The sequence below is a fragment of the Kogia breviceps genome, chromosome 2 (assembly GCF_026419965.1).
Source record: "Kogia breviceps isolate mKogBre1 chromosome 2, mKogBre1 haplotype 1, whole genome shotgun sequence".
In the NCBI taxonomy this organism is placed as follows: Eukaryota; Metazoa; Chordata; class Mammalia; order Artiodactyla; family Physeteridae; genus Kogia; species Kogia breviceps.
The window spans coordinates 188,051,110-188,077,165 of record NC_081311.1 but is presented as its reverse complement, the minus strand read 5'-3'; the positions used below and the strand labels follow the sequence as shown (position 1 = coordinate 188,077,165).

Here is a 26,056-nt window from a genome sequence, read left to right as displayed (position 1 = left end):
TGTTAGTTTCAGGTGTACAGCAAGGTACAGATTCTTTTCAGATTCTTTTCCATTATAGGTTATCTACATATAAGATATTGAATATAGTTCCCTGTGCTATACAGTAGGACCTTGTTCATTGTCTATTTTATATATAGTACTGTGTATCTGTTAATCCCAAACTCCTAATTTGTCTCCCCCTCCATCCCCTTTGGTAGCCATAAGTTTGTTTTCTATGTCTGTGAGTCTATTTCTGTTTTATAAAAAAGTTCCTTTAAATCACTTTTTCTTAGATTCCACATACAAGTGATATCATATGATCTTTGTCTGACTTACTTCACTTAGTATGATAATCTCTAGGTCCATCCATGTTGCTGCAAATGTCATTATTTCACTCTTTTTTATGTCTGAGTAATATTCCATTATACATATATATATACCACATCTTCTTTATCTGTTCACCTGTCAGTGGACACTTAGGTTGCTTCCATGTCTTGGCTATTGTAAATAGTGCTGCAATGAACATTGGGGCAGTGCTAATAACTTTTAATGTTGTTATCTAATACTGAACAGGAAAGTTCTTTGCTGAGCATGGAAGGAGTATGTGTTTGTAGAGGGCAAATACAGGTCTTATTGTTTTTATTGGTTAAAAATAAGAATCTAGGCCTTATTCAGATATTCTCAGCAATAACTCAGATAAAGAACAAATCAGGATCCTAGAATACATAAGCTACATGCTGTTTAAAAGGAGGAGCTGCCTGATCAAATAAGGATCTCTGAACTGTTAGTTTGAAACACATCCTGAACAATGATATAATTTCTAATCTTCCAGGAAAAACACTAGAGGACTCAGGCAAGAGATGACTAATGTTAAAGCTACTCCCTGTTTTAATATGGCTCGTTGGAACCTGTGTGGAACTAAGACTGGGAAGATGAGAATCCTTTAGCTGCTCTGGGGTAATACTCAGATAACAGATTCATTAGGGTTTCCTGAGGACATGACATCCATGGTCCTTGTTTATCCTGCATACTCTTCCATCAGAGCAAGGTTGATTTCTTGGGTGTAATTATTGATTTCTGGGTCAGTGCCAAGACAGCATGTCTGAGGCCCTTCCTAAACTCATACCCTATTATTCCTTATAATTACAGTATTCTTTTTAGCTTTCAGCTCTGAAAAATGCTAGCAACTGAGCGCTCAAGGGGGCAGGATTCTTGTACCAATAAAAGCCTCCATTACCACTTGAAACCTTAATCTTTCTCACTGACTATTCAATCTCTCTGAAGGCCTGGACTGGGCTCCTGCCTGGTTAGGAGATGCTGAATGGACAAATCTCTCCAGGACTGTCCAAGGAGGTTCTGGATGCCCCAAGAATCAGGCATCACCACTCCCACTTCATACTCGGCACAGGTACACGCATTGCTTTTACAACATTTCATGTAGTTCTTATTCTCCCAACTAAATTGGAAGCTCTTTTGGTAGTGGGGAACCTATCAACAGCCTTTAGCTCTCAAGGAAGCCCTGGAAATTTTGTAGGAACTCAGTAGTGTTTGTGGTTGATAATCAGATAGATAATGAAGAATGAGGAGGAGGAGGAACAGGAGGAGAAGTTGGCAAGGGACAGATATCAGTAGAACCAGGGACATCTGAAGGATGACATGAAGACTCAAGGTTCAGAGCCCTGGATTCAAGCAGGATGGTGAAACTTAGTGCAATCCTGGGCTCATGGTGCTTTCATTGGCATCTTGTCATTTTCTGTTTGGAGTTTAGAGGTATCTAGCAGGAGACAACAGAGAGGCAGGGTTGTTAATAGGCCCAGGAAAAAAAGTCATGGAAACTGCTCAGTAGAAGGCAATGGAGGAACTTTTCTCCTTTTGCTCTCACCCTGGCACCTACCCTCAAGGGCTCCTGCAGCCCTAGGAGCCACAGACCAGGGGTCTCCTCCTTAGCAGAACAAGTGAGAGGCCACTATTAGGCAGCTTTGGTTCTTGCTGGTGGGAAAGTTCTAGATGTCACCCTCTCCCACATTTAGACCCTTTTTACTAAAATGTCCCCTAAATCACCGGGTGGTGGTTAGAGGCATCTTAAACTGTTGACATCAAGAAGGTCCAGGGGCCAAGGACAAAGTGCCAATGCCTGGGGAACCTGTATTGGGGCAGTAGATAGAGCAACAGGGCCAACGCTGTTCCAAGGGGGACAATGAGGGCCGAGCTCCTGGGTGGCTGCTACACTCGTTGCTGCTTCTCTTCTGTTCCTCTGCCCAGAGCTTCCTCCCCAGACAGATAGGTCTCCTCCACCATCAACTGTGAAGGATGAAAAGGACCAGTGGTTCCAGCAAAAGTTTGACCATTTAAGCGATGGTAAAGGGTAAGTCTTGCAACAGGTAAAAATCCATAAGCAGGGCAAGTGGTGACCAGTGAAGGGTGGCGTAAGCCTGAGGCCTTGCGGAGAGTTCCAGGGAGATTGGGGAGGAATAGGAGCGCAGATGGGGAGGGGAACCAAAGCTTTCTACCTGCCTCCTCCAGGCCAGGTTCTGAGCTAGGCATTTTGCATCCTATCTCACTGTTATGTTTTTACTTTTAATTAAGAAATATTTCGAATATGCAAAAGAGTACAGAAAATAACATCGTGGATACCCCTGTAGCTGCATCTAACAGATGTCAACACTTTGTGGAATTTCTTCCCATCTCTTCTTCTTTTTTTTTTTTTTGTTTTTGTTTTTGTTTTTCCTAATGACTTTATTTATTTATTTAAACATATTTATTGGAGTATAATTGCTTTACAATGGTGTGTTAGTTTCTGCTTTATAACAAAGTGAATCAGTTATATATATACATATGTTCCCATATCTCTTCCCTCCCCATCTCTTCTGAGGTCTTTTTCAGCATTGTTGCTTGGGGCATGTGGTAGAAGACCAGCTAGTAAAATTTTAAAAACAAATAAGAAAGCAAGCAAGCCGAAACAAATAATTGTTTTCCAAGAAGGCCAGTTGTAATGTGGTTCTCGTCTTTGATATCTATTCGTATATTCTGTTAATGTCTTACTTTCTTTTATCATTATTTTTTGGAATTTGAGATTTTATTTATTTTTTAAATTTTTATTGGAGTATAGTTGATTTGCAATGTTGTGTTACTTTCTGCTGCACAGCAAAGTGAATCAGTTATCCATATACATATATCCACTCTTTTTAAGATTCATTTCCCATATAGGTCATTACAGAGTATTGAGTACAGTTCCCTGTGCTCTACAGAATGTCTTATTTTCAAGAATCTTTTAATGGTTTTTTTACTACAGGAAATTTTACTCATAATTCTCCCTCCTTACATAACTGTTTCTATATCCCTGTGCTTTCATGTGTTTTTCTCCTTTTCATGTAGTTGCAATCATAGTTTCTATGTAATTTGGAGCTCTATTTCTCCTCTGTCATGGCCACAGAATATTCTTTCATAAACTTACTCTATTGTTAGCATCCATGGAAAATGGCTTTGTTTGCCAGCCATTCTGTTGAGTTTGTGTGCCCACATTTCCTTTAGGAGAAATATTATGTTATTTCTCTTGGCTTTGCTTTTACCTCTTTCAATTCCAAATTATGATCATGAAGATTTTTTAGATGCATAGAATTGAGCTGATCATACTAATTTCATGGCATATAATCACCATCATTCTACACTGCAGCCTCTCTTTTACAATTTTATTTTATTTTCCTCTCTCCTCCCTCCTGGTTCCTAATATTATTCCCCTCTTGTGTCTGGTATATTTACCATATACCTTTCCAAATGATTTTGTAAGTTTCTTTACATGTATGTTCATGAGAAATATATGTATTGCTTTCTGTTTTAGAAAATGTACTAAAATGTTATCATGCCCTAAATCAATTCTGTTCCTTACTTTCTTTTTTCAATCAACATGAGGTTTTGAGATCTGTCCTTGGTGTTATATGCACAGCTAGCTCCTTCCTTCCTTCTGTTCAGCAATCTCTATGCGTGGTGCACATTTTACTTATCTGTTCCCATTTTTATGGACAACTTCATGGTCTCTAACTCCTAGAATCCCCAGTGCATCTATGAGAAAATTTTTCTGGGAAGTAGACTCAGGAGTAGAAAAGCTGTGTCTGAAGGTACAGGTTTCTCAGTTGCACAAAATCCTGCCAGATTGCTCTCCAAATGAACACACAAGCTATGGTCCCATCAGCAATGCATAAGGGTTCTTGTTTTTCCACATCCCTACCAACAAATGATTTTATTGAAATTCTGAATTTTTGACTATCTGATGGGTAAAAATAGCATCTCAGGGGTGTTTTATTTTTTTCCTGTGTGGTTTTTTTTGAAGTATAGTTGATGTACAATATTATATAAGTTACAAGTGTACAAGAGAGTGATTCACAATTTTTAAAGGTTATACCTCATTTATAGTTATTATAAAATATTAGCTGTATTCCCTGTGTTGTACAATGTATCATTGTAGCTCATTTTATACCTAATAATTTGCACCTCACCTAATAATTTGTACCTCTTGATCCCCTACCAGTGTATTGCCCCTTCCCTCTCCCCTCTCCCCTCTCCCCTCTCACTTCTCCCCGTTGGTAACCACTAGTATGTTCTCTGTATCTGTGAGTTCTCAGTGTTTTGAGCGCAGACTCAGCGACCATGACTCACGGGCCCAATCGCTCCACAGCATGTGGGATCTTCTCGGACCGAGGCACGAACCCGCGTCCCCTGCATCAGCAGGCGGACACTCTCAACCACTGCGCCACCAGGGAAGCCGCCCCGCTCCGCCCGCCCAGTGTTGTTTTAATTTGCACTTCTCTGTTGCTAGTGAGGAGTCAGTTTTCTTTTGTGAATTGCATATTACTATTCTCTATCCATTTTCCTGTTGGGTGTCTTGTCTTTTTTCCCCTCTCATTTGTAGGAATCCCATCAATATACTAAAAGTGCTATACCTTAACCTGATTCTTTTCTAGTCACATTAAAAATGGACTAAAAACAATTTATCTGTGTATAAATAAGCTAACACAGAAAGTTAAATATTTGTAACCCTAGCATGAGCTGTCAATTTCAAAGCTGGGGGAGAAGATGAAAAGGTCACAAGACGGGAGAAGCTCTGAGCTGCAAACACCAGAAACAGTATGCTTTTATTTGCAAGCAAGAGAAACTCAACTCAAATTAATTTAAGCATAAAGGAGGACTGTATTGGCTCGCAAAAGTTCAGGGAGGTCAGGCTTCAGGCAGGGAGAGACACAGAGAAAGAGGTTATCTTTTCATCTCTTGCTTCTGGCTTTGCCTTGCTGTGGGACAGGCTTCCTCTGGACAGTAACAGAGACCACCCCTGGGCTCTCCAAGCTAATGAAGGCTTGTGATATGCATGTCAAAAGGAGTGTTTTGGTGTCACTGAGTGTGGCGTCTGTACTCAAGGTTACTCAGAGTCTAATTGGCATACACAAAATTATTATTTGACTGTAGTAAGTCAAAATTTGACTTTGCTAAAATTTGTAACTTTAATAAGTTATCAAGTCCTTTCTACTAGTCTTTAGTAAGTGACAAATTTAGAAACCTAATTCTTCTTTGTACTTTAAAAATTAAATTACAGATCTTACCTATTTATAAAACTAGCAAATGTTAGCAGTCACTTTTCAGGGTGCTTTTGTAATCTAATAAAATTCTCTTAAATATTTAAACTTTATTTGTAAATTTAATATGTTCAATTTTCTTTGAAGTCCTTCAAAGTCTTAGTTTAACAAACGAAACTTCCCAAGTACTTAGATGTTCTGATAAGTCAAATACATTAAAATTGTTCATATGGAGAATCATAAATTCTCTTAAATGTTCTCATTTACAACCTTAGCCAACTTCTCTTGTTCCTTTCACCTGAAAAACTCAAGTTTAAGTCAATTACCAAATGCACTTTTTCATTGGAATGACTGGATTAACCTGTTAAGTACTCAGATTCTCCTAAGCATTACCACTGCTTAAAATATCCAATGTGCACAGATTGTTTTTATCTCCATAGGTGATGAAGTTGCATGCAACCGGAAGTCTTGGTCAAGACATAAGATCTGGAGTAACATGCTGGGCGGGTATTTTTCTCCAAGAGGGACAAACCAGAGGGCCATTGAGCCAACAGGGACTTTGAGTCCATGCTTATCAAATGGGGGGGCCTTGCAGCCACTCTCAAATTACTGTACACATTATTTAATTCTGAAATCAGAGTTGAGACTATAAGCCCCTGACCAGATGCTTCCAGCATTTGACTGGATTATTTCTTTGATTAATTAATTCTTTGATTAATTCTTTGATTCTCTTCTAAATTCTTTGATTAATTCTTTGATTCTCTTCTAAATTCTTTTCATATCCTTCTTACCGAGCAGGACAAAAACTTTTATAGTTTTGTGAGCACATCTGACTGAATTCTGCACACCTCTGAAGAACTGGTCAGGCTCTGCTGTCACAAATCCAAATTCATACCAATGACATTCCATAGCAGAAAAATCCTCTTTCCAAGAATAAACCACAGTTCCAGGTGAGAGAACTCACTTGGTTCTGTTTGTGCTACGTGCTCATTTCTGGAGTAATCTTTGTATCCTGGACTATGAAATATTTGGAATGGCCTGTCTTGAGAAAGAGGCTTCTCCTCTTCCTCGGTGATATTAAGAAAAAACATGTTTTTTCTTAAACACATACATTTATAATTAACTAAATGTAACTACATATTAATGTATGGGTGTATATCTTATAGATATTATATGGTACATAAAATCATGATATAAGATACCTATGTATTCCTTTTTTAAAGGATAGATGTTGAATGTTATCAAATGTCTTTTGGAAATAATGAAGATGATCATATAATTTTTCTGATTTATTAAACTGGTAATTACAAAATGGTAAATTACATTAGATTTCCTAATGTTGAAACTTCCATCACTAATATGCATCCCACCTGGCATCATGTATTATTGCTTTAAAGTGCTGACAGAATCTTCTGGTTAATAGCTTGTGTTTGTTTGTTTTTTTTTTTGCGGTACGCGGGCCTCTCACTGTTGTGGCCTCTCCCGTTGCGGAGCACAGGCTCCGGACGCGCAGGCTCAGCGGCCACGGCTCACGAGCCCAGCCGCTCCGCGGCATGTGGGATCTTCCCGGACCGGGGCACGAACCTGCGTCCCCTGCATTGGCAGGCGGACTCTCAACCACTGCACCACCAAGGAAGCCCGAAAAGTGTGATTTTTAAAAAAACTTACTTATAATTATTATCATTATATGAAACCAAACGAAGAATTACAAAGTGTTTCTAAAAGTTTTAAAAATATTGAAAATTGGGTGCAGTCTTTCCTCTCATTTTAAAAGGAGCATGCATTGCTTTTAACAACCCCGAGAATGCTATTCATGTCAGCGAAATGATATCTTTATGATGAGACTCATAATTCTTGGTACCCTTTAACAGTGAAAAGCTATTAATAACTTTATGTTAATAGTAGAGGTCTCTTTCTAGCTTCAAAAAATGTGCTTTTGGAATTCTAAGTCACTGACTTTTTCGTGATGTGGTGACAGTCCTGTAATTTCATGAGCTCTACCTTTCTTCATTAGAAACTGTGATTTGTCTGTGGGTGTTGTTGGAATATTGATATACGTTTTCTGTATGGTCCTGAAACACTTTTCAAAAATGGAGGTACTAATTGTATTGACCGAAGTCACAGCCTATATTTGACAAGGTCAGAAATAACCATTGACTCTGAATTCAATTAACTTGTAACACATCAAAGGGATCCAATAAATGGTTTTGGGGTGGAGTTGCTCTTTATTTGCTGGGACAAAACTTACACGCCTTCAGTGTTTACTGCACTCCTTCCTTCCCCATTTGCTGCAGAAAATCCTATATTTGCTGGGTCCCTTCGTCCCCTGTGTCCACTCTACCTTCTAATCACTGAAGAGAACACCAAGTTAGCTGGGAAAGAGATTAGGTTGAAACACATAAAAAATTTTGGTCCTTGAACTAGGGGGCTAAGAAGGGAGTATGAGGGTTTGGCTTGTGAGAGTTTCCCAAACAGAATAAGGAAGAACAGAAGGGTCAAAGGTGGGTCATGACTTTTATCCTCATTAATGTGCTTTGCGGATCGCCTGCTAAGAATAGAATTCTCTTTTAATTACTGTGGGTTTTAATTACTGTAGGTTGTTAAATTGTCCTTTAAATGTGACTTCACAGAAAGACCCCTGAGCAGCATTGAGACAGGCTTGGACCTGGGACGCTTTGCTGCAACGCTTGCCCCTGGACAAATGTCTTCGTGAGTAATAAAATACAAAGAAACTGTAAGGGACAAAAAAGTAACGGTGCACATGTGCAACTGGGGCAAATTTTAGACAACAAGATACAAAAGATAGAAAAAAAAACCCCTGCCACTTCTGAATAGCTGGGAGCAAAAATAGGGTGTCGGGGACAAAAGCAGGATACTTCGCATGCCCCCTGCACTCAACACTACCAAAGGGGTGGGCAAACCACCTAAGCTACCCCTCCGGCCTGACCCCTGGACACACTCCTACCCTCACCCCATGTAAGGAACCAGCTTTCCCTCCTTGGGGAGTGAGCCAGGGAACTTGTTTTTTGCTCTCACTCCCTCCTGCAGCCCCAGGAGCCCCAGTAAAGCCTTGCCTGAATTTCTTGTCTGGCCTCTGGTCAAAGTCTATTGACTGGGGAAGGCCAAGAACCCCGGTGGGTATCAGCGTGACACCACTCCTCACCATTTATTCAGGGTATCGCTCTATCTGGAATGGAAACTGAAGGCCGATAAGGATTAGGAAATCAATATTTTTGAAAAAAAATTTTAAACAATTTTTAAAGAAGCAAACTTCTTAGCATGCATTACTGTACCCTAGATTACTATCTGTCATACTGTTACGGTAAATGATTAGTACATAATATAGGGATTCTTACTGTATTAACTCGTATAACATTTGTGAATCACATTATATGGTCCCTTGGTTTTTAGTGGTGTTGTTTTTTTTTAAATTTTATTTATTTATTTTTGGCTGTGTTGGGTCTTTGTTGCTACACGCAGGCTTTTCTCTAGTTGCGGTGAGCCGGGGCTACACTTCGTTGCGGTGCGCGGGCTTCTCATTGTGGTGCCTTCTCTTGTTGCCGAGCACTGGCTCCAGGCGCACAGGCTTCAGTAGTTGTAGCACGTGGGCTCAGTAGTTGTGGCTCGTGGGCTCTAGAGCGCAGGCTCAGTAGTTGTGGTGCACAGGCTTAGTTGCTCTGCGGCATGTGGGATCTTCCCGGACCGGGGCTCGAACCCATGTCCCCTGCATTGGCAGGCGGATTCTTAACCACTGCACCGCCAGGGAAGTCCCTTTAGTGGTGTTTTAAACGTTTCTTTTCCTGATTTTTCAAATTGGTATTTTGGGGGGAAAGTATAGATGATTATAAAGAAAGAAAAAATGTTTCTCATAATCTGACTGAGATGTGATTTATAATAAGAAATATATGTTTGATCTTCATCCCCACTTCTGGCACAGAGCTCCTAAAACCTTTGGAATCTCCTAAGTGACAAAGGTGTCTTTTGTTATGTGTTAAGGTGACTTTTGGATGCATGTAAGGATGGGGGCTTGTTGCCTGGAGAACCAAACGTGAATAGAGGGTTGGAATTTTCACTCCCACCTTCTTGACCTCCAGAAAAGGGTGATGGGCTGGAGGTTGAATCAATCATCAATGGCCAATGATTTAATCCATTTTGACTGTGTAATGAAGTCTCCATAAAACCCCAAAAGGACAGGTTTTGGAGAGTTTCTGGGTTGGTGAACACATGACGATTTAGGGTGAGTTTCTTGCCTGAAGACGTCATGGAAGCTCCATGCTCTTACCCCACACCTTGCCCTGTGCATCTCTTCCATCTGGCTGTTCCTGAGTTATATTCTTTTATAGTAAACCGGTGATCTAGTAAGTAAAATGCTTCTCTGAGTTCTGTAAGCCGCTCTAGCAAATTAATTGAATCGGAGGAGGGGACGTAGGAACCTCTGATTTACAGCCAGTTGGTCAAGTACAGGTGACAACCTGGGCTTACAATTGGCATCTGAAATAAAGGGCAGTCTTGTGGGCCTGAGCCCTTAACCTATGGAATCTGATGTTATCTCCAGGTAGATAGTGTCAGAATTGAGTTGAATTATAGGACACCCAACTGGTGTTGAACCATTGCATGGTGGGAAAACCATGACACACATGTTGGAATTTGGGTGCAGCAGTTAACTGACCTATCAGAGATAATGGTTGCTAAAATCTTGGTTTACATTTGTTTATTCTTTTTCTATGGTTAAATATTGTCATATATATATTACAATATATAATTGAGGTTTATATATATATAAACCTCAATTCAAATAGTGCTGAGAGATTAGAAGGGGGAGCTCTCATGCCTGGCAAGAGCTCAGCCAATGAGAGACAGTCACAACTTAGCCAATGAAAATCCATGGACTCTTTGTTTTTTATCTCCCTCCCAACTTCCTTTTCCCTTTATAAAAGAATTCTGTTTTTGCACGTGGCTCACCATGGTTGTAGAACCCAAATTGCAATTCTTTGCTAATCCCAAATAAAGCCATTTTTTGCTGGCAAAATAACTGGCAGTCTATTTGTTTTAGGTCAACAATATATAGTGTTTGTTTGTTTTTTTCTCCAAACAGAGTCAAACTGTGTTTTAGGTTTTATATACTATTTTTCCTTTAGTGACATTGTTGTTTCTGGAAATGCAGCCTCAATTTTATGTGTCTAGCTGAACTTTCTTTTCTAAGAGAAGGGGAGAATGGATATTTGGGTCCACCTAGCACTGCCTGTTACAGCCCCTAGTAGTGAAATGAGTGAAAAGCTCTTTTACTTTCTGTAAGGTCCTTGATATAAGTGGCCAATATGCTCCCCAGAAATGTTTTTCTAGTTTATTCTCTCTAATATTGTACAAGTGTGTCTGCCTCATCTAGCTCTTGCCAACATTTAATATTATCATTGAAACAAAATATTTGACAGTTGGATAGGAGAAAAAAAATCATCACTGTATTTGCATTTTTATGACTATTAGTAGGACTAAACTTTTTTCATATGTTCATTGACTGTATTTCTTCTTTGTGAATTGTTTCTTTATGTCTTTAGCACATTTTTTTTTTTTTTTTTTGGTGGTATGCGGGCCTCTCACTGTTGTGGCCTCTCCCGTTGCGGAGCACAGGCTCCGGACGCGCAGGCTCCGCGGCCATGGCTCGGGCCCAGCCACTCCGCGGCATGTGGGATCTTCCCGGACCGGGGCACGAACCCGTGTCCCCTGCATCGGCAGGCAGATTCTCAACCACTGCGCCACCAGGGAAGCCCGATTTAGCACATTTTTTGATATCTGTATTCAGACACTTGGGGTATTATGCTTCTTGAAATTAGTATGTCTAGCAAGTAGGGGGTGAATTTGTTTCTTCTGATGTTGAGGATTAAAATATATATGGAATCTAAGAAAAAAAAGTCATGAAGAGCCTAGGGGTGGCACAGGAATAAAACACAGACCTACTAGAGCATGGACTTGAGGATATGCGGGGCGGTGGGGGGAAGGGTAAGCTGTGACGAAGTGAGAGAGTGGCATGGACATATATACACTGCCAAGCGTGGGGTGGATAGCTAGTGGGAAGCAGCCATATGGCACAGGGAGATCAGCTGGGTGCTTTGTGACCACCTAGAGGGGTGGGATGGGGAGGGGGAGAGGGAGGGAGATGCAAGAGGAGAGAGATATGGGAACATGTGTGTGTGTGTATAACTGATTCACTTTGTTGTAAAGCAGAAACGAACTCACCATTGTAAAGCAATTATACTCCAATAAAGATGTTAAAAAAAATAAAAAAATAAAAGATAAAAACAGCCATAACGCAAACAACAGACTTCCTGACACTTATAGAAAACCCTACTGAAAAACAGCTTGATGGTAATTGTTATTTGGGTCCTTTATAACTTAGGAAATTCAGGCTCATGTTGGCTTTATCTGGTTGTCACAGGCAAACCAGAATGACTAGAAAATACCCTCCACACAATTAACCATGGATTTTCTAAATTCTTAGAAAACAGAGAAGCAATGCCAGCTTATCTCTTTCAAATAAGAGCTACCCTTGGAGTCAGGCTGATAAGTCAGTTGCCCTGGTACTGTGTGCAGAGTGCATGAGGAAAAACCATCTTGTGATGGGAACGTATCTGGGGTTCCCATCCAGTGCCCAGGATGGGAAGACATGCTCAAAATGAGACTTGAGAAATGGTAGCTCTTCCTGCTTTCTGCTGTTTCAGGTCTCCCTCCTCGGCTTGCAGATGGCTCCCCTCTTGCCAATTTCCCCCCACATGGTCCTCCCTCTGTGCAGCAGGGTCCCCTGTGTCTCTTCCTCTTATAAGGACACCAGTCAGATTGGATTAAGGTCCTGCCCTAAGGGCCTCATTTTAATAATCATTCTTTAACAAGGTGAATGCGGTAACAGTCTGAGATACTGGGAGTGGAGACCTCAACATCTGAATTTGGGGGAAACACAGTTCAGTCCATAACAGACATTATCTCCATTTTATAGAGGAAATGGAGGGAAATGAGGTCCAGGGAATTCAGTTGCCCAATTCTTTTACTACACCAGTGTTACCTATCTAGGAAATGTAGAAATTTGTGCGACCAAGAAAAATGGTGTTAGATTCAGTCTCTTACTTTAAATCACATAGAATCCACTTAAAATCAATACCAGAATTTAGCTACAGCCCTACCTTCCATATTTATTGAGTTTGTAGGTTTTAAAATTATTTAGGATAAAAGAATCTGAGACTTTAAGTCATCAAAGATAGCTTACCTTCAAACTACAGAATTAATCCAAAGCACATTTGGTATTAAAAATTCTAATATTAGACATTCTAAAATTCCAATATTCAGTTAACTTACTAATAAATATGTTTTTTACAAACCTATTAGTTTCCAATTGCTGCTGCAACAAACTACCACAAATGTAGTGACTTGAAATAACACAAATGTATTATCTTACAGTTCTGGAGATGAGAGGACCAAAATTAGCCTTCCTGGGCTAAAATCAAGATGTTGGCAGGGCTGCGTTCTTTTGTGCAGGTTCCAGGGGAGAATCCATTTTTTTTTTGCCTTTTCCAGCTTCCAGGGGCTGCTGCCCACTTTCCTTCTGGCCCTCTTCCACCTTCAAATCCAGCAGTGTCAGGCCGGGTTCCTCTTGTGCTGCCGTCTCTCTGGTTCTTTCTTCTGCCTCCTTCTTCTACCTACAAGGACTCTTGTGATTACATTGGGCCCACCCAGATGGTCCAGGATGCTCTCCTCATCTCAAAGGAAACTGATTAGCAGACAACTCCATCTGCAACCTTGATTCTCCTTTTCCAGGTTTCCTAACATATTGTATTGTCTGGGGGTTAGTGGAATTGAACTGAACCCTGTGGCCTCTCCAAGTACAAAGGCCTCTTCATGTCTCCTGTCTCTTGTTTATAGAAAAGCTGAAGTCTTCCAGGCCCACCGGAGTCACAAAGGAGCCTCCTCAAGCAGCTAATGATTAGGACAATAAAGTCACAGACTTGAGTGTCTGATGCACACTGAGTTGCTCTGAGTTGTTTTACAGATACTGTGACTGCCACGAGAGGGAAAAAGCTGACTGCGTGATGACCAGGCAGTAGCCATGACATAAGCTGCTCCATCTTGAGCAATACTGAATCTATGGCTAACACGATTCCAAGAAATGGCCTTAAGAGGATGGGATTAACATTGATGCTCATAATATTCTTTGTAGGCATCAAAATAATTGTAGCTTGTTCCGCCTGGTTATGTAAACGGGCAATTACAATGGTCAGCAAAGAGATGCTTCAGACCCATGTTGACATCTTCTACTCTAAGAATACGGCGCCCTATGTCAGCATGAAGAAGTTACAGAAGACTCACCTTCGCCCATAATCCCATGGAAATTGAATGATGCTCTGACAAGGGGGCATTCATAAGCAGTTTTGGGCAGGAAAGAGCTCTCTGCAGGGGGCACCCCTTTGTCCTGTCACTAATATTAAACCAGGGACCCCCATGCTCTACTTACCTCCAGCCCTAACACACCTTTCAAATCTTTTTTTTTTTTTTTTTTTTTTTTTTTTTTTGCGATACGCGGGCTTCTCACTGATGTGGCCTCTCCCGTTGCGGAGCACAGGCTCCGGACGCGCAGGCTCCGCGGCCATGGCTCGGGCCCAGCCACTCCGCGGCATGTGGGATCTTCCCGGACCGGGGCACGAACCCGTGTCCCCTGCATCGGCAGGCAGATTCTCAACCACTGCGCCACCAGGGAAGCCCGATTTAGCACATTTTTTGATATCTGTATTCAGACACTTGGGGTATTATGCTTCTTGAAATTAGTATGTCTAGCAAGTAGGGGGTGAATTTGTTTCTTCTGATGTTGAGGATTAAAATATATATGGAATCTAAGAAAAAAAAGTCATGAAGAGCCTAGGGGTGGCACAGGAATAAAACACAGACCTACTAGAGCATGGACTTGAGGATATGCGGGGCGGTGGGGGGAAGGGTAAGCTGTGACGAAGTGAGAGAGTGGCATGGACATATATACACTGCCAAGCGTGGGGTGGATAGCTAGTGGGAAGCAGCCATATGGCACAGGGAGATCAGCTGGGTGCTTTGTGACCACCTAGAGGGGTGGGATGGGGAGGGGGAGAGGGAGGGAGATGCAAGAGGAGAGAGATATGGGAACATGTGTGTGTGTGTATAACTGATTCACTTTGTTGTAAAGCAGAAACGAACTCACCATTGTAAAGCAATTATACTCCAATAAAGATGTTAAAAAAAATAAAAAAATAAAAGATAAAAACAGCCATAACGCAAACAACAGACTTCCTGACACTTATAGAAAACCCTACTGAAAAACAGCTTGATGGTAATTGTTATTTGGGTCCTTTATAACTTAGGAAATTCAGGCTCATGTTGGCTTTATCTGGTTGTCACAGGCAAACCAGAATGACTAGAAAATACCCTCCACACAATTAACCATGGATTTTCTAAATTCTTAGAAAACAGAGAAGCAATGCCAGCTTATCTCTTTCAAATAAGAGCTACCCTTGGAGTCAGGCTGATAAGTCAGTTGCGTTGCCCTGGTACTGTGTGCAGAGTGCATGAGGAAAAACCATCTTGTGATGGGAACGTATCTGGGGTTCCCATCCAGTGCCCAGGATGGGAAGACATGCTCAAAATGAGACTTGAGAAATGGTAGCTCTTCCTGCTTTCTGCTGTTTCAGGTCTCCCTCCTCGGCTTGCAGATGGCTCCCCTCTTGCCAATTTCCCCCCACATGGTCCTCCCTCTGTGCAGCAGGGTCCCCTGTGTCTCTTCCTCTTATAAGGACACCAGTCAGATTGGATTAAGGTCCTGCCCTAAGGGCCTCATTTTAATAATCATTCTTTAACAAGGTGAATGCGGTAACAGTCTGAGATACTGGGAGTGGAGACCTCAACATCTGAATTTGGGGGAAACACAGTTCAGTCCATAACAGACATTATCTCCATTTTATAGAGGAAATGGAGGGAAATGAGGTCCAGGGAATTCAGTTGCCCAATTCTTTTACTACACCAGTGTTACCTATCTAGGAAATGTAGAAATTTGTGCGACCAAGAAAAATGGTGTTAGATTCAGTCTCTTACTTTAAATCACATAGAATCCACTTAAAATCAATACCAGAATTTAGCTACAGCCCTACCTTCCATATTTATTGAGTTTGTAGGTTTTAAAATTATTTAGGATAAAAGAATCTGAGACTTTAAGTCATCAAAGATAGCTTACCTTCAAACTACAGAATTAATCCAAAGCACATTTGGTATTAAAAATTCTAATATTAGACATTCTAAAATTCCAATATTCAGTTAACTTACTAATAAATATGTTTTTTACAAACCTATTAGTTTCCAATTGCTGCTGCAACAAACTACCACAAATGTAGTGACTTGAAATAACACAAATGTATTATCTTACAGTTCTGGAGATGAGAGGACCAAAATTAGCCTTCCTGGGCTAAAATCAAGATGTTGGCAGGGCTGCGTTCTTTTGTGCAGGTTCCAGGGGAGAATCCATTTTTTTTTTGCCTTTTCCAGCTTCCAGGGGCTGCTGCCCACTTTCCTTCTGGCCCTCTTCCACCTTCAAATCCAGCAGTGTCAGGCCGGGTTCCTCTTGTGCTGCCGTCTCTCTGGTTCTTTCTTCTGCCTCCTTCTTCTACCTACAAGGACTCTTGTGATTACATTGGGCCCACCCAGATGGTCCAGGATGCTCTCCTCATCTCAAAGGAAACTGATTAGCAGACAACTCCATCTGCAACCTTGATTCTCCTTTTCCAGGTTTCCTAACATATTGTATTGTCTGGGGGTTAGTGGAATTGAACTGAACCCTGTGGCCTCTCCAAGTACAAAGGCCTCTTCATGTCTCCTGTCTCTTGTTTATAGAAAAGCTGAAGTCTTCCAGGCCCACCGGAGTCACAAAGGAGCCTCCTCAAGCAGCTAATGATTAGGACAATAAAGTCACAGACTTGAGTGTCTGATGCACACTGAGTTGCTCTGAGTTGTTTTACAGATACTGTGACTGCCACGAGAGGGAAAAAGCTGACTGCGTGATGACCAGGCAGTAGCCATGACATAAGCTGCTCCATCTTGAGCAATACTGAATCTATGGCTAACACGATTCCAAGAAATGGCCTTAAGAGGATGGGATTAACATTGATGCTCATAATATTCTTTGTAGGCATCAAAATAATTGTAGCTTGTTCCGCCTGGTTATGTAAACGGGCAATTACAATGGTCAGCAAAGAGATGCTTCAGACCCATGTTGACATCTTCTACTCTAAGAATACGGCGCCCTATGTCAGCATGAAGAAGTTACAGAAGACTCACCTTCGCCCATAATCCCATGGAAATTGAATGATGCTCTGACAAGGGGGCATTCATAAGCAGTTTTGGGCAGGAAAGAGCTCTCTGCAGGGGGCACCCCTTTGTCCTGTCACTAATATTAAACCAGGGACCCCCATGCTCTACTTACCTCCAGCCCTAACACACCTTTCAAATCTTTTTTTTTTTTTTTTTTTTTTTTTTTTTTTTGCGATACGCGGGCTTCTCACTGATGTGGCCTCTCCCGTTGCGGAGCACAGGCTCCGGACGCGCAGGCTCAGCGGCCATGGCTCACGGGCCCAGCCGCTCCGCGGCATGTGGGATCTTCCCGGACCGGGGCACGAACCCGTGTCCCCAGCATCGGCAGGCGGACTCTCAACCACTGCGCCACCAGGGAAGCCCCCTTTCAAACCTTTTGATCACACAACACCTTGCCTGATCTGTTGGTTCTTTCCATAGATCACAGAAGTAGAAATGAAGAATAAGTAATTAACAGATAACCAGATCTTTTTCTTAGTTTCCCCTCCAGTCATCTCGTGAACAAACTGTGTGCACAAGATAGCATCTAAAGAAAAATCACAAGAAGTCAACAAGCCTGCACCCAGTGGAGGGTGGTGTTGACTCTGAGCCCCCATCTCAATGATGAATGGAGATTACCTCCCTTTTTCCCTTTAAAAACTTTCATGGCCAAGCAGAATCTTCAGAGATGGTTTCTGGGGGACACTGAGTCCGCCATATCCCCAGATTTCCGGAATTCTGATTACAAGCAGCTTTCCTGTCTGCCAACATTTGTCTCTCTCTCTTGTACTGACTTTTGAGCAGTAAGCAACAGGACCCAGCAACAGGGAACATTAGGACCTGGGTATCCTTGGAGGCCTGTTATTCTGTTACCACAGAGCTTTTCAGTTTATTTCATCTTTCTTGGTCATATATTTTGGGTCTGCATTACACTTTAGTGATCTCTTTGGAGCTTTAGTCTTCAGCTAGTTTCCAATCCTGGCTATGTTAATGAGCTTATGGGAACATTGCTTTTATGAAAAAGTGATATTTAATTAAATGTTTAAGTGGACCAAGCTGCCATTTTTCTAGAAATTAAGCATATATTAGGATGGAAATTCCAAGTAAAGACGTGTATTTTTTGGACGTGAAAAAAGTCCATGATTTATTTTTAAATGGAAAACACAGATTGCAGGGCAGTTAAACACAGAACTGAGAAAAATGCAATTATTTATTACGTCTAGCTTGTAAACAGGGATCTTACTTCATCATCTCTGAAGATTTGTTAAATGCCTACATCCAGCTGACTCTGAGTATTGATTTTTAAAATTATTATAAAACAAGTATTATTCCATTATAGTTATTCAGGAGAAGCTACCTGAGCAAGCTGAAATAGCTCAGTTGGGAGAGCGTTAGACTGAAGATCTAAAGGTCCCTGGTTCGATCCCGGGTTTCAGCAGTAGTTTTGGGTTTTTGCACTAAATGTAGTTTCCTGGCAGTCTTAACCAAAATATAAGCTTTAAGGGGAATATTTGGTTATTATGTTTTGAGTGAGTCAATGACTTTTCAGGGAGGGGTGGTGTCAGGTGCCCTGGTGGACCTTTTTACTAAACCCCCAATACCTTAGTACTTCCTGACTGTAATAATAATAGGTAACTTATCTTGAGTACTTGCTGTATGTCAAGCTATCCTTTAAGCTTTCTCTGTGTATTAACTTATTTAAAATGACCACTAAAATTCTTGATAACTACTTGTTAAACAAATGAACAGTTTGGTGCCAGAGACCTGGCATGTGGTTGGTACAAAATGACCTTTGTTTTGACTATCATTATTATTTCTGTTGTCTAAGAACTTTGCAAGCTAGAGCTATGAGATGTGAATTGTTTCTAAGGACCCTTTTCTCCTCAAACTAATAAGGTAGTGTTAAAGGCCATTGTTCCCCTGTACCCTCTGTATTAACAATTCCTTGTTTTATATGGTAGATGTGAATGGCTATTTTCCCACCATGTTTTAATTTCTGTGAAGGGATTTAGAATCAAAGAACCTTTGATTCCAAAGGTTCTTACCTGTCCTCCATAGGCAGCAGGAGGTCTTTAAAGTTTCTGAAACTGAATGTAAATTTGAGTGTTCATGTGGACATTTCCTGGGGAGAATGTCAGGGGTATCATCAAATTTTAGGTTTGTAACCTAGAAAAAGTTTAGAAAAGTTAGATGTGAAAAGTCTCCTTACCACAAATACTTAATGATAGCTTGCGACCCAACACTTGTGTTTTTCCAAGATGCTGAGTGATAGGGCTTTTCTTGGTTATTGTGTCTTGCCCCTTGTCCAATGCTATCAGCTGTGGGGGGGGATTTCAGGAGGGAGCCCAAGTTGTCAACAAACTTTCCTTCTGTAATGGTGGTGGCTCTTGGGGACAGATTTTTCCACAGTAAAGCAGACGACCATTTTTTAGAGGCCCCTGCTACTTCAGGGTACCCTCTCCATGACCTGTCCCCCATCACTTTGTTTAATCTGAAGAGGTGGGTACCACTTCTTTTTTTATACATTTTTATTTTATATTGGAGTATAGATGATTTACACTGTTGTGTTAGTTTCAGGTGTACAGCAAAGTGATTCAGTTATACGTATGCATATATCTATTCTTTCTCTGATTCTTTTCCCATTTAGGTTATTACAGGATATTGAGTACAGTTCTCTGTGCTATACAGCAGGTCCTTGTTGATTATCTATTTTATATATAATAGTGTGTGTATGTTAAAGCCAAACTACTAATTTATCCCTCCCCCCAACCCTTCCCCTTTGGTAACCATAAGTTTGCTTTCTAAGTCTGTGAGTCTCTTTCTATTTTGTAAATAAGTTTATTTGTATCATTTTTTTTAGATTCCACATATAAGTGATATATGATATTTGACTTTGTCTGACTTAACTTCACTGAGTATGATAACCTCTAGGTCCATCCATGTTACTGCAAATGGCATTATTTCATTTTTTATAGCTGAATAATATTCCATTGCATATATGTATTACATGTTCTTTATTCATCTGTTTTTATTTATTTATTTAAACATCTTTACTGGAGTATAATTGCTTTACAATGTTGTGTTAGTTTCTGCTGTATAACAAAGTGAATCAGCTATATGTATACATATATCCCCATATCCCCTCCCTCTTGTGTCTCCCTCCCACCCTCCCTATCCCACCCCTCTAGGTGGTCACAAAGCACCGAGCTGATCTCCCTGTGCTACATAGCTGCTTCCCACTAGCTATCTGTTTTACATTTTGTGGTGTATATATGTCAGTGCTACTCTCTCACTTCATCCCAGCTTACCCTTCCCCCTCCCTGTGTCCTCAAGTCCATTCTCTACGTCTGCATCTTTATTACCGTCCCGCCTCTAGGTTCACTAGAACCTTTTTTTTTTTTTTTTTTTTTTTTAGTTTCCATATATATGTGTTAGTATGCGGTATTTGTTTTTCTCCTTCTGACTTACTCTGTATGACAGTCTCTAGATCCACCCACATCTCTGCAAATGACCCAGTTTTCATTCTTATTGCTGAGTAATATTCCATTGTATATATGTGCCACATCTTCTTTATCCATTCATCTGTTGATGGGCATTTAGGTTGCTTCCATGACCTGGCTATTGTAAATAGTGCTGCAGTGAACATTGGGGTGCATGCGTAGTTTTGAATTATGGTTTTCTCTGGGTATATGCCGAGTAGTGGGATTGCTGGGTAATATGGTAATTCTATTTTTAGTTTTTTAAGGAACCTCCATACTGTTCTCCATAGTGGCTGTATCAATGAACATTCCCACCAAGAGTGCAAGAGGGTTCTCTTTTATCCACACCCTCTCCAGCATTTAATGTTTGTAGATTTTTGATGATGGCCATTCTGACCGGTGTGAGGTGATACCTCATTGTAGTTTTGATCTGCATTTCTCTAATGATTAGCGATGTTGAGCATCCTTTCATGTATTTGTTGGCAATCTGTATATCTTTGGAGAAATGTCTATTTAGACATTTTTGTCTGCCCATTTTTGGATTGGGTTGTTTGTTTTTTTTATATTGAGCTGCATGAGCTGCTTATATATTTTGGAGATTAATCCTTTGTCAGTTGCTTCATTTGCAAATATTTTCTCCCATTCTGAGGGTTGTCTTTTCTTCTTATTTATGGTTTCCTTTGCTGTGAAAAAGCTTTTAAGTTTCATTAGGTCCCATTTGTTTTAATTTCCATTTTTGTAAGAGGTGGGTTGAAAAGGATCTTGCTGTGATTTATGTCAAAGAGTGTTCTTCCTATGTTTTCCTCTAAGAGTTTTATAGTGTCTGGCCTTACATTTAGGTCTTTAATCCATTTTGAGTTTATTTTTGTTCATGGTGTTAGGAAGTGTTCTAATTTCATTCTTTTACATGTAGCTGTCCATTTTTCCCACCACCACTTATTGAAGAGACTGTCTTTTCTCCATTGTATAACCTTGCCTCCTTTATCAAAGATAATGTGACCATATGTGCGTGGGTTTATCTCTGGGCTTTCTATCCTGTTCCATTGATCTATATTTCTGTTTTTGTGCCAGTACCATACTATTTTGATTACAGTAGCTTTGTATTATAATCTGAAGTCAGGGAACCTGATTCTTCCTGCTCAGTTTTTCTTTCTCAAGATTGCTTTGGCTATTTGGGGTCTTTTATGTTTCCATACAAATTTTAAAAAATTTTGTTCTAGTTCTGTTAAGAATGTCATTGGTAATTTGATAGGTATTGCATTGAATCTGTAGATTGCCTTGGGTAATATAGTCATTTTGAAAATATTGATTCTTCAATCTAAAAACATGGTATATTTTCCATCTGTTCATGTCATATTTGATTTTTTTTCATCAGCATCTTATAGTTTTCAGAGTACAGGTCTTTTGCCTCCTTAGGTAGGTTTATTCCCATATACTTTATTCTTTTTGATGTGACGGTAAATGGGATTGTTTCCTTAATTTCTCTTTCTGAGCTTTCATTGTTCGTGTATAGGAGTGAAACAGATTTCTGCATATTAACTTTGTATCCTGCAACTTTACCAAATTTATTGGTGAGCTCTAGTAGTTTTCTCATAGCATCTTGAGGATTCTCTATGTATAATATCATGTCATCTGCAACAGTGAAAATTTTATCATTTCTTCTGATTGTTTCTTTTTCAGGGAGATTAATGATGAAGTTCCCATATCATTTTTACTATTCTACTCTTTTCCTCTAGCTTTCATTCTTGTTGATGGGAATTGTAGTCAATCTGGATGTACAGATGCAATACCAGGCAATGGCTGCCTGTTCTTCCACCTTTATATTATTTAATATTTGTCACCTAAATGATATCTCTATGTTTTGACTGTATTTTGCCAAGAGGTAGCATTTTCAGTTCATGGAAGGCATTCACCAGGCTTTAGGTATAAAACTCTTGGTTCGGGCTTCCCTGGTGGGGCAGTGGTTGAGGGTCCATCTGCCAATGCAGGGGACAAGGGTTCGTGCCCCAGTCCGGGAGGATCCCACATGCTGTGGAGCGGCTTGGCCCGTGAGCCATGGCCTCTGAGCCTGCGTGTCCGGAGCCTGTGCTCCGCAACGCGAGAGGCCTGTGTACTGCAACAAAACAAAACAAAACAAAACAAAACAAACTCTTAGATCAATTCCATCATGGGGATAGTTTTTCCATACCACCGAGAAATTCTCCAACACTAGCTGGGTGTCCTACAGTTCAGCTCAATTCTGACACTATCTGCCTGGAGATAGCACCAGATGCCACAGGTTAAGGACTCAGTCCTGCAAGACTGCCCCCTCCCCCGCCCCTCTTCATATGCCAGTCGCAAGCTCAAGTTGTCAACTGTGCTTCTGACTCACTAGCTGTAGATTGGAGCTTCCAATGACTCCCTCCTTGGGTTTGACTAATTTACTAGTGCAGCTCACAGAACTCATAGAAACATTCTACTTATTAGATCATCAGCTTATTATAAAAAGATATAACTCAGGAACAGCAAAACAGAAGAGATGCATAGGACAAGGTATAGGGAGGGCTTGGAGATTCTATTCCCTTTCTGAGCGCACCACTTTCCCTGAATTTCCATATTTCACCAACATAGATGCTCTCCAAATCCTGTCCTTTTCGATTTTTATGGAGGCTTCATTACATGGGCAAGATTAGGTTAGCTTTGGCCATCAGCGACTGATTCAACTTCCAGCTTCTCCTTGCTCCACTCCTCAGAGGTCAGGGGGTGGGACTGAAAGTTCCAACCCTCAAATGATGCGGTTGGCTCTCTTGGCAACCAGCCCCCATCCTTAGGTACTGTCCAAAAGTTACCTCATAACATAACAATTTGTTGCTCTCATCACCTAGGAAATTCCAAGGGTTTAAGCAGCTGAGTCAAAAATGAGGACAAAGGCCAAATACGTACTTTTTATTATAAATCACGACATCACAAGGCATTTACATCAAATACAAATACAGCATGTTATCCTGTTTTGACCCTTGTTTTTCCCTAAGAATTTACGCACACTTCCCGATAAGCTGTTGCCTGCAAAATGGGTGGATCAGGTATTGCGTTTCTGCTATGAGGCTGGAGCGAGGGAAGAGAGTTCCCATAGAGGTCTGAGAACTAAAGGAGTGAGCCAGGTGCATGGAGAATCGTCAAGCATCCAACACCACAGTCCACTTCCAAACACCAAGTCTATTGGGATATAGGCAGGATCAGCATCAAAATGATGAGACCAAGTGTTTGTTGACTGAAAAAAATGCACAACCTAAAAGTTGAAAGTTATGCTTTTTTCAGCAGACATTCTGAGGACTTCAAGCCCAGGACATAGCATCTCAGACAACGCTGAGAAACTGTTCCGAAGAGGCAAGCAGGGGAGCCAGGATATATCGAAGTTTTTGCAGCAAAAGACCAGGTAGGTGGAACATCAAAATATTACTGTTAATCAAAGAAAACCAGACATCTCGAGTTAATGAATTTAACGCCTTTCTATATATGGGAAGATGCAAAGTCTGGGCTCATTTTGATTCCTAATTTTTTTTCTGAGTTGCAAAGTGCACTTTTTTATTTTTATTTTTAAAGGAGCTCTACCTTTTGCTTTAGGACAGAGAATCTCAGAAGAGTCTTGAACATGGGTGGGTCCGTAGCTGCAAATTTCAAACCTTTGGGCCTGCCATTAAAAAAAAATACAAATTAATCTTTCATATGAAAATACACTAAAATTAAATATGGAAGTTTAACTTGCATTAAGGGTTGGAAAGTAGTTTGACAACGTTGTGGTTTTCTTTATCTTGACCTGAATGTATATTTCTATTGTGAAAATTGACATTTGTGCCTGGAGAGTCCCAGAGAACCAAGGGAAGAACACTTATTCCAGGACACCTAATATAGTGTCATTCACCTATTATGCACTCAGCACATGTGTTATTGAAGGCTCCTTCCCCTGCTCAATTAAACACATCTAATCCATGCCTTGTAACAATTGGGCTTCAGCCATACTTTGTCAACCAGCTCCCTGCGGAGCCCTCGATATGGAAACAGTATGGCTCATGTTGACCTGACTGAAGGTAGGCTTGACAGCTGAACGCTCCTTGATGTAGGGAAGCTGAGCTTCAGGCTTCAGGGTTTGCCCGACCATCAAAGCCCAGATTTACTGCTTAGCTGAAAAGACACTGCCTGGCTTCCGGGATGAGAGACAGTTTTTGCGTTATATCTTTTCCTCAGTTCTGTCTTTTGGATTGCCCTAGATGCCACCAGAAATGCACTTTCTCATGGTCTCTACAACCTTCCAGGTCTAGCTCAGTTCCTATCTCCTCCAGAGTCTCCCATAATTACTCAACCCCACTTCGATCTCTTAGCTGCAGGGTCCTGTCAGCAGCTAATTTTCATGTATTGTTATTTTATGTCTTGTCATTTCATCTAGGCCGGCTTCCCCTGGGACATGCATGCTGCCTTACACTCTGGTTGTGTACCACAGTCCTCAGGATACAGCAAATGACACTCAAAGTCATAACTTTAGAAACTATTGGAAATACATTTTTGGCCTCTATGGGGGTGTGTTTCTCCCAGGGTCACTCTCACTCTCTGAGACAGACAGCATTCTGTCTATGGAATGTGTGTGTCTCTAAATAAACCTGCTTTCACTTTACCAAAAAAAAAAAAAAAAAAAAAAAAAGAAGAAAAAACATTATTTACTCACAGCCCCAAAAGCCCAGGGATTCTGTGCCATTGCCAAAGCAAATGAGCAATTGTAAGAAATATGTCTCACACAAGGAGATTTTTCAATACCCCTGCCACTTACTTAGGTGAGTTGAGACTATCTTGGTGGAGGGGGGGGGGGTCATCTTTTACAGTGGGAAAAAACCAACAGACAATAGCCTTGTACAGTCATATTCCAGGTCAAGTGGCCTGGAATCTCATCTTGTAAGAATTTGTTTTTTTTTTTTTTTTTTTTGTAGTATGTGGGCCTCTCACTGATGTGGCCTCTCCCGTTGCGGAGCACAGGCTCCGGATGCGCAGGCTCAGCGGCCATGGCTCACGGGCCCAGCTGCTCCGCGGCATGTGGGATCTTCCCGGACCGGGGCACGAACCCGTGTCCCCTGCATCGGCAGGCGGACTCTCAACCACTGCGCCACCAGGGAAGCCCTAGAATTTGTATTTTTGAAGTTTGTATCTTCCTTGAATAATAGCAATCACTTAAGATATTTTAAAAAAAAGTTTCAAATTAAAATTTAGACTTGAGGCTAGTTCCATGTATATTCTTTTAAAAATTGTTTAAAATTGAGTTACAATTTACATACAGTAAATTTCACTCAGAGGCCATCATGTAACCACCGCCACAACCAAGATACAGAGCACTTCCATCACCACCCCACCAAATTCACCCAACCTTTCACAGTTAACTCCTTCCCCAATGCCCAGGTATCAGGTAAGACCTGGTCAGTTTTCTGTCCCTAGAGTTTTGCTTTTTCCAGAATGTCCTAAATGGAATCACGCAGTGTGGAGCCTTTCGAGTCTTCTTTCAGTTAGCACGATGCACTTGAGGTTCACCCATGTGGGTGTGTGTATCAGTAGTTTTGTCCTTTTTCTTGCTGAGCATGCATATTTGTTTATGGATTATTGGAATCTTGGTTTTACAAGGCGTTGGGGGATCTGAGGTCACTATTGACAACCTGTGTACAACCGTGA

At 40.9% G+C, this 26,056-nt stretch overlaps 1 non-coding gene across 1 annotated transcript; it reads left to right on the top strand.

Moving 5' to 3' along the window:
* Window positions 1-18,254: 18,254 nt before the first annotated feature.
* Window positions 18,255-18,327, top strand: TRNAF-GAA (transfer RNA phenylalanine (anticodon GAA)). The gene has a single exon. It is a non-coding gene; the product is annotated as a tRNA-Phe (tRNA).
* Window positions 18,328-26,056: the final 7,729 nt, after the last annotated feature.